Consider the following 9,933-nt stretch of genomic DNA (forward strand, 5'->3'; position numbering starts at 1 on the left):
ATGTGTATTTTGTACATATTTTTTATACGTATTTTCATTATTTAATGTGTATTTTGTTTATATATTTTCATACAAATTTACGTTATTATATGTGTATTTGTATAAATATTTTGATACAAATTTACTTTATTTCATGTATTTTGTATATATATTTCAATTCAAATTTAGCTTATTTTGTGTGTATTTTGTATATATTTTCATACAAATTTAATTACTTCTGTGTATTTTTGTATATAGTTTTATATAAATTTACGTTATTTTATATGTATTTTGTATATTTATATTTATACAAATACACATTTTTTTATTGGTATTTTCTTTATTTATTTTGATACGAATTTACATTTTTTATATGTTTTTTGTATACATTTTTTTATACGTATTTACTTCATTTTATGTGTATTTTGTATATATATTTTTATAGAAATCTACGTTATTTTATGTGTATTCGTATATATATTTTGAAACAAATTTACATTGTTTTATATGTATTTTGCATATCTATTTCAATACAAATTTACCTTATTGTATGTGTTTTTTGTATATTTATTTTAATACAAATTTAATTTTTTGATGTGTATTTTGATATATATATTTTTATAAATAAAAAAATGCGTTATTTTATGGGTATTTTGCTTCTTTATTTTCATACAAATTTACATTATTTTATTAATATTCTGTGTATTTATTTTGATACGATTTTACTTTTTTCTATTTGTGGTTTGTACATATTTTTTTATACAAATTTACGTTATTTTAAGAGTATTTGTTTATGTATTTTCATTCAAATTTACATTATTTTATGTGTATTTTGTGTATTTATTTCAATACAAATTTTCCAAATTTTAAGTGTATTTTGTATATTTATTTTCATACAAATTTTAAATATTTTTGAGTATTTTTGTATATAGTTTGATACAAATTTAGGTTATTTTATAAGTATTTTGTATATCTATTTTCATACAAATACACATTCTTTTATTGATATTTTGTTTATTTATTTTGACGCGAATTTTATGTGAATTTGTTTTCATTTCATACAAATTTACATTATTTTATGTGTATTTTGTACATGTATTTAAATACAAATTTAACTAATTATATGTGTATTTTGTATATCTATTTTCATACAAATTGAAATTATTTTTTTTTTGTTTTTTTGTATATATTTTTATTCAAATTTTCGTAATCTTATAAAAATATATATACCAAAATACACATAAAATATTTATATTTGCATTGAAATAAATATACAAAATGCACATACAATAAGGTAAATTTGTATTGAAAGAGATATGCAAAAATACATATAAAACAATGTAAATTTGTTTCAAAATATATATACGATTACAAATAAAAAAACGTAGATTTTTATAAAAATATATATACAAAATACATATAAAATTAAGTAAATACGTATAGAAAAATGTATACAAAATACACATAAAATAATGTAAATTCCAGTTAAAATAAATAAACAAAATACCAATAAAAGAATGTGTATTTGGATAAATATAAATATACAATATACACATACAAAATAAACATAAAATAATTAGATTTGTAAAAAAATATATGTACAAAATACACATAAAATAATGTAAATTTATATAAAAATATATATACAAATACACATAAAATACCATGAATTTGTATAAAAATATATATTCAAAATAAATATTAAATAATGTAAAAGCGTATAAAAATATATATACAAAGTACATATAAAATAATGTAAATTCGTGTCAATATAAATCAACAAAACACCAATAAAATAATATATATTTGAATGAAAATAAATTTACAAAATACACATAACATAACTAAAATTTGTATTAAAATATATACAAAAATACATAGAAATAATTTGAGTTTGTATGAAAATATATATACAAAATACACATAAAACTAGGCAAATTTCTTTTGAAATGTATATACAAAATACCATAAAATATTGTAAATTTGTGTCAAAATATATAAACAAATACACATAAAATAACGTAAATTTGTATGAAAAATATATACAAAATACACATAGAATAATGTCAATTCGTATCAAAATGAATGAGCAGAATATCAATAAAATAATGTAAATTTGTATGAAAATAAAGATGCAAAATACCGAAAAAATAAAGGATATGTTTATAAAAATACAGATACAAAAATACACATCGAATAATTAAATTTGTATTAAAATTAATATACAAAATGCGTATATAATAAGGTAAATTTGTATTGAAAAAATATGCAACATACACGTTAACTCATACAAATTTATATTATTTTATTGGTATTTTGTTTATTTATTTTGATACGAATTACATGATTATATGTGTATTTTGTTCATATTTTTTTATACGTATTTACATTATTTAATGTGTATTTTGTTTATATATTTTCATACAAATTTACGTTATTATATGTGTATTTGTATAAAAATTTTGATACAAATTTACTTTATTTCATGTATTTTGTATATATATTTCAATTCAAATTTAGCTTATTTTGTGTGTATTTTGTATATATTTTCATACAAATTTAATTACTTCTGTGTATTTTTGTATATAGTTTTATAAATTTATACTGTTTTATGAGTATTTTGTATATTTATATTTATACAAATACACATTCTTTTATTGGTATTTTGTTTATTTATTTTGATACGAATTTACATTATTTTATGTGTTTTTTGTATACATTTTTTTGTACGTATTTACTTCATTTTATGTGTATTTTGTATATATATTTTTATAGAAATCTACGTTATTTTATGTGTATTCGTATATATATTTTGAAACAAATTTACATTGTTTTATATGTATTTTGCATATCTATTTCAATACAAATTTACCTTATTGTATGTGTTTTTTTTATATTTATTTTAATACAAATTTAATTTTTTGATGTGTATTTTGGTATATATATTTTTATAAATAAAAAAAAATGCGTTATTTTATGGGTATTTTGCTTCTTTATTTTCATACAAATTTATATTATTTTATTAATATTCTTCTGTATTTATTTTGATACGATTTTACATTATTCTATTTGTGTTTTGTATATATTTTTTTATACAAATTTACGTTATTTTAAGTGTATTTGTTTATGTATTTTCATTCAAATTTACATTATTTTATGTGTATTTTGTGTATGTATTTCAATACAAATTTACCTAATTTTATGTGTATTTTGTATATTTATTTTCATACAAATTTAAAATATTTTTGTGTATTTTTGTATATAGTTTGATACAAATTTAGGTTATTTTATGTGTATTTTGTATATCTATTTTCATACAAATACACATTCTTTTATTGATATTTTGTTTATTTATTTTGACGCGAATTTACATTATTTAATGTGTATTTTGTATATATATTTTTATACGTATTTACATCATTTCATGTGTATTTTGTATAGTTTTAAACAAATTTATATTATTTAATGTGTATTTTGTATATATATATTTATACAAATACACATTCTTTTATTGGTATTTTGTTTATTTATTTTGATACTAATTTACATTATTTTATGTGTATTTTGTATACATTTTTATACGTATTTACTTAATTTTATGTGTATTTTGTATATATATTTTTATAGAAATCTACCTTATTTCATGTGTATTCGTATATATATTTTGAAACAAATTTATATTGTTTATATGTATTTTGCATATCTATTTTTGTGTATTCTTTATTTATTTTTGTTATACATAGAATAATGTAAAATCGTATCAAAATAGGTACACAGAATATCAATAAAATAATTTAAATTTGTATGAAAATAAAGATGCAAAATACCCATAAGATAAAGCATTTTTTTTTTAAATACATATACAAAAATACACATAGAATAATTAAATTTGTATTAAAATTAATATACAAAATGCTCACATACAAAACGGTCAATTGGTATTGAACAAAACGCAAAATACAAATACAACAGAGTAACTTTGTGTCAAAATATATATACCAAAACACATAAAATACAGGAGGAATCTAAAGATATATATATATAAAAAATACACATGAAATTATGTATATACCTATATATATATATATATATATATATATATATATATATATATATATATATATATATATATATATATATATATATATATATATATATATATATATATATATATATATATATATATATATAAAATACATATTAAGTAATGTAAATTGTGACAAAATAAATAAACAAAATATCATGAAAAGAATGTGTATTTGTATGAAAATAAATAATAGATAATAAATTTGTATGTAATATATATGCAAGATATTAAATAATGTAAATATGTATAAAAAAAATTAATACAAAAAACAAATAGAATAATGTAAAATCGTATCAAAATAAATACACCGAATATTAATAAAATAATGTAAATTTGTATGAAAATAAAGATGCAAAATTCCCATCAAATAGCGCATTTCTTATAAAAATATATATACCAAAATACACATAAAATATTTAAATTTGTATTGAAATAAATATACAAAATGCACATACAATAAGGTAAACTTCTGTTGAAAGAGATATGCAAAAATACATATAAAACAAAATAAATTTGTTTCAAAATATATATACGAATAGACATAAAATAACGTAGATTTCTATAAAAATATATATACAAAATACACATAAAACTAGGTAAATACGTATAAAAAAATGTAAACAAAATACACATAAAATAATATAAATTCGAAACAAAATAAATAAACAAAATACCAATAAAAGAATGTGTATTTGTTCTGTGTATTTTTGTATATAGTTTTATACAAATTTACGATATTTTATGTGTATTTTGCATATTTATATTTATACAAATACACATTCTTTTACTGGTATTTTGTTTATTTATTTTGATGCGATTTTTATGTGTTTTTTGTATTCACTTTTTTATACGTATTTACTTCATTTTATGTGTATTTTGTATATATTTTTATAGAAATCAACGTTATTTTATGTGTATTCGTATATATATTTTGAAACAAATTTACATTGTTTTATATGTATTTTGCATATCTATTTCAATGTATTTTGTATATATTTTTATAGAAATCAACGTTATTTTATGTGTATTTCTATATATATTTTGAAACAAATTTACATTGTTTTATATATATTTTGCATATCTATTTCAATACAAACTTACCTTACAGTATGTGCATTTTTTATATTTATTTTAATACAAATTTTAATATTTTATGTGTATTTTGGTATATATATTTTTATAAAAAATGCGTTATTTTATGTCTATTTTGCATCTTTATTTTTATACAAATTTACATTATTTAATTAATATTCTGTGTATTTATTTTGATACGATTTTACATTATTCTATTTGTGTTTTGTATAAAAATTTTTATACATATTTACATTATTTAATTAGTATTTTGTATATATATTTGATACAATTTTACGTTAATTTAAGTGTTTATGTTTATATATTTTAATTCAAATTTCCATTATTTTATGTGTATTTTGTATATGTATTTCAATACAAATTTACCTAATTTTATGTGTAATTTGTATATCTATTTTCATACAAATACACATTCTTTTATTGATATTTTGTTTATTTATTTTGACGAGAATTTAAATGATTTAATGTGTATTTTGTATATATATATTTTTATACGTATTTACATCATTTCATGTGTATTTTGTATATATATTTCTATAGAAATCTACGTTATTTTATGTGTATTCGTATATAGATTTTTAAACAAATTTACGCTTTAAAGTGCATTTTGTATATTTTTTCAATACAAATTTACCTTATTGTACGTGCATTTTGTATATTAATTTTAACACAAATTTAATTATTCTATGTGTATTTTTGTATATGTATTTTTAAAAAAATATGCTTTATTTTATGGGTATTTTGCATCTTTATTTTCATACAAAATTACATTATTTTATTGATATTCTGTGAATTTATTTTGATACGATTTTACATTATTTTATGTGTATTTTGTATATATTTTTCATTTAATTTAGCTTATTTTATGTGTATTTTGAATATCTATTTATTTTAATACAAAATCAAATATTCTATGTTTTTTCGTATATATATTTTTATAAAAAATGAGTTATTTTATGGGTATTTTGCATCTTAATTTTCATACAAATTTACATTATTTTATTAATATTTTCTGTATTTATTTTGATACGATTTTACATTATTTTATTTGTGTTTTGTATATATTTTTTTATATATATTTACATTATTTAATTTGTTTTTTGTATATATATTTGATACAAATTTACGTTATTTTAAGTCTATATGTTTATATATTTTTATTCAAATTTACATTATTTTATGTGTATTTTGTATATGTATTTCAATACAAATTTACCTAATTTTATATGTTTTTTGTATATTTATTTTCATAGAAGTTTAAATTATTTTTGTGTATTTTTGTTTATAGTTTTTTACAAATTTAGGTTATTTTATGTGTATTTTGTATATCTATTTTCATACAAATACACATTCTTTTCATGATATTTTATTTATTTATTTTGACACGAATTAACATTATTTAATGTGTATTTTGTATATATATTTTTTACGTATTTACATTATTTCAAGTGTATTTTGTATATATTTTTAAAGAAATCAACGTTATTTTATGTGTATTCGTATATATATTTTGAAACAAATTTACATTGTTTTATGTGTATTTTGCATATTTTATCAATACAAATTTACCTTATTGTATGTGCATTTTGTATATTAATTTTAATACAAATTTGATTAATCTATGTGTATTTTTGTATAAGTATTTTTTATAAAAATATGCTTTATTTTATGGGTATTTTGCATCTTTATTTTCATACAAATTTACATTAATTTATTGATATTCTGTGTATTTATTTTAATATGATTTTACATTATTCTATGTGTATTTTGTATATATATTTTATATAAAATGTATTTGTTTTCATTTCATACAAATCTACATTATTTTATGTATTTTTTGTACATGTATACACATAAAATATTTAAATTTGTATTGAAATAAATATTCAAAATGCACATACAATAAGGTAAACTTCTATTGAAAGAGATATGCAAAAATACATATAAAACAATGTAAATTTGTTTCAAAATATATATACGAATACACATAAAATAACGTAGATTTCTATAAAAAATATATATACAAAATACACATAAAATTAAGTAAATACGTATAAAAAAATGTAAACAAAATACACATAAAATAATGTAAATTCGAAACAAAATAAATAAACAAAATACCATTAAAGGAATGTGTATTTGTATAAATATAAATGTACACAATACACATACAAAATAAACATAAAATAAGGTAAATTTTTAATGAAATATATGTACAAAATACACATAAAATAATGTAAATTTATATGAAAATATATATACAAATACACATAAAATACCATGAATTTGTATAAAATTATATATTCAAAATAAATATTAAATAATGTAAATGCGTATAAAAATATATATACAAAGTACATATAAAATAATGTAAATTCGTATCAATATAAATCAACAAAATACCAATAAAATAATATATATTTGAATGAAAATAGATTTACAAAATACACATAACATAAATAAAATTTGCTTTGAAATATGTACAAAAATACATAAAAATAATTTGAGTTTGTATGAAAATAGATATTCAAAATACATATAAAACTAGGTAAATTTCTTTTGAAATATATATACAAAATACCCATAAAATATTGTAAATTTGTGTCAAAATATATAAACAAATACACATAAAATAACTTAAATAACTTAAATATGTATCAAATATATATACAAAAAACACATTAAATAATGTAAATATGTATAAAAAAATATATACAAAACATAAATAAAATAATGTAAAATCGTATCAAAATAAATACAGAAAATATTAATAAAATAATGTAAATTTGTATGAAAATTAAGATGCAAAATACCCATAAAATAACGCATTTTTTATAAAAAATATATATACGAAAAAACATAAAATATTTGATTTTGTATTAAAATAAATAGATATACATTCTTTTATTGGTATTTTGTTTATTTATTTTGTTACGAATTTACATTATTTTATGTGTATTTTGTTTACATTTTTTTTATACGTATTTACTTAATTTTATGTGTATTTTGTATATATATTTTTATAGAAATCTTCGTTATTTTATGTGTATTCGTATATATATTTTGAAACAAATTTACATTGTTTTATATGTACTTTTGCATATCTCTTTCAATAGAAGTTTACCTCATTATATGTGCATTTTGTATATTTATTTTAATACAAATTTAGATATTTTATGTGTATTTTGGTAAATATATTTTTATAATAAATGCGCTATTTAATGGGAATTTTGCATCTTTATTTTCAAACAAAGTTACATTATTTTATTAATATTCGGTGTATTTATTTTGATACGATTTTACATTATTCTATTTGTTTTTGTATATATTTTTTTTTATACATATTTACATTATTTAAATGTATCTTGCATATATATTACATACAAATTTATTATCTATTATTTATTTTCATACAAATACACATTCTTTTCATGATATTTTGTTTATTTATTTTGTCACGAATTTACATTACTTAATATATATAGATATATTTATATATATATATATATATATATATATATATATATCTATATATATATATATATATATATATATATATATATATATATATATATATATATATATATATATATATATATATATATATATATATTTTTATACGTATTTACATAATTTCATGTGTACTTTGTATATATATTTCTATAGAAATCTACGTTATTTTATGTGTATTCGTATATATATTTTGAAACAAATTTACACTGTTTTATATGTGTTTTGCGTTTTTTTTCAATACAAATTTACCTTATTGTATGTGTGAATTTTGTATATTAATTTTAATACAAATTTAATTATTCTATGTGTATTTTTGTATATGTATTTAAAAAAAAATGCTTTATCTTATGGGTATTTTGCATCTTTATTTTCATACAAATTTGAATTATTTTATTGATATTCTGTGTACTTATTTTGATATGATTTTACATTATTCTATGTATAACAAAAATAAATACAGAATACACAAATATATATAAATACATATAAACAATGTAAATTTGTTTCAAAATATATATACGAATACACATGAAATAAGGTAGATTTCTATAAAAATATATATACAAAATACACATAAAATTAAGTAAATACGTATAAAAAATGTGTACAAAATACACATAAAATAATGTAAATTAGTATCAAAATAAATAAACAAAATACCAATAAAAGAATGTGTATTTGTATAAATATAAATATATATATATATATATATATATATATATATATATATATATATATATATATATATATATATATATATATATATATATATATATATATATATATATATATATATACAAAATACACATTAAATAATATAAATTTGTTTAAAACTATACAAAATACACATGAAATGATGAAAATACGTATAGAAATATATATACAAAATACACATTAAATAATGTAAATTCGCGTCAAAATAAATAAACAAAATATCAATAAAATAATGTGTATTTGTATGAAAATAGATATACAAAATACCCATAAAATAACCTAAATTTGTATCAAACTATATACAAAAATACACAAAAATATTTTAAATTTGTATGAAAATAAATATACAAAATACAAATAAAATTAGGTAAATTTGTATTGAAATACATACACAAAATACACATAAAATAATGTAAATTTGAATGAAAATACATAAACAAATACACTTAAAATAACGTAAATTTGTATAAAAAAATATGTACAAAACACAAAGAGAATAATGTAAAATCGTATCAAAATAAATACACAGAATATTAATAAAATAATGT

Source organism: Eriocheir sinensis, chromosome 1 (assembly GCF_024679095.1).
Source record: "Eriocheir sinensis breed Jianghai 21 chromosome 1, ASM2467909v1, whole genome shotgun sequence".
Taxonomy (NCBI): Eukaryota; Metazoa; Arthropoda; class Malacostraca; order Decapoda; family Varunidae; genus Eriocheir; species Eriocheir sinensis.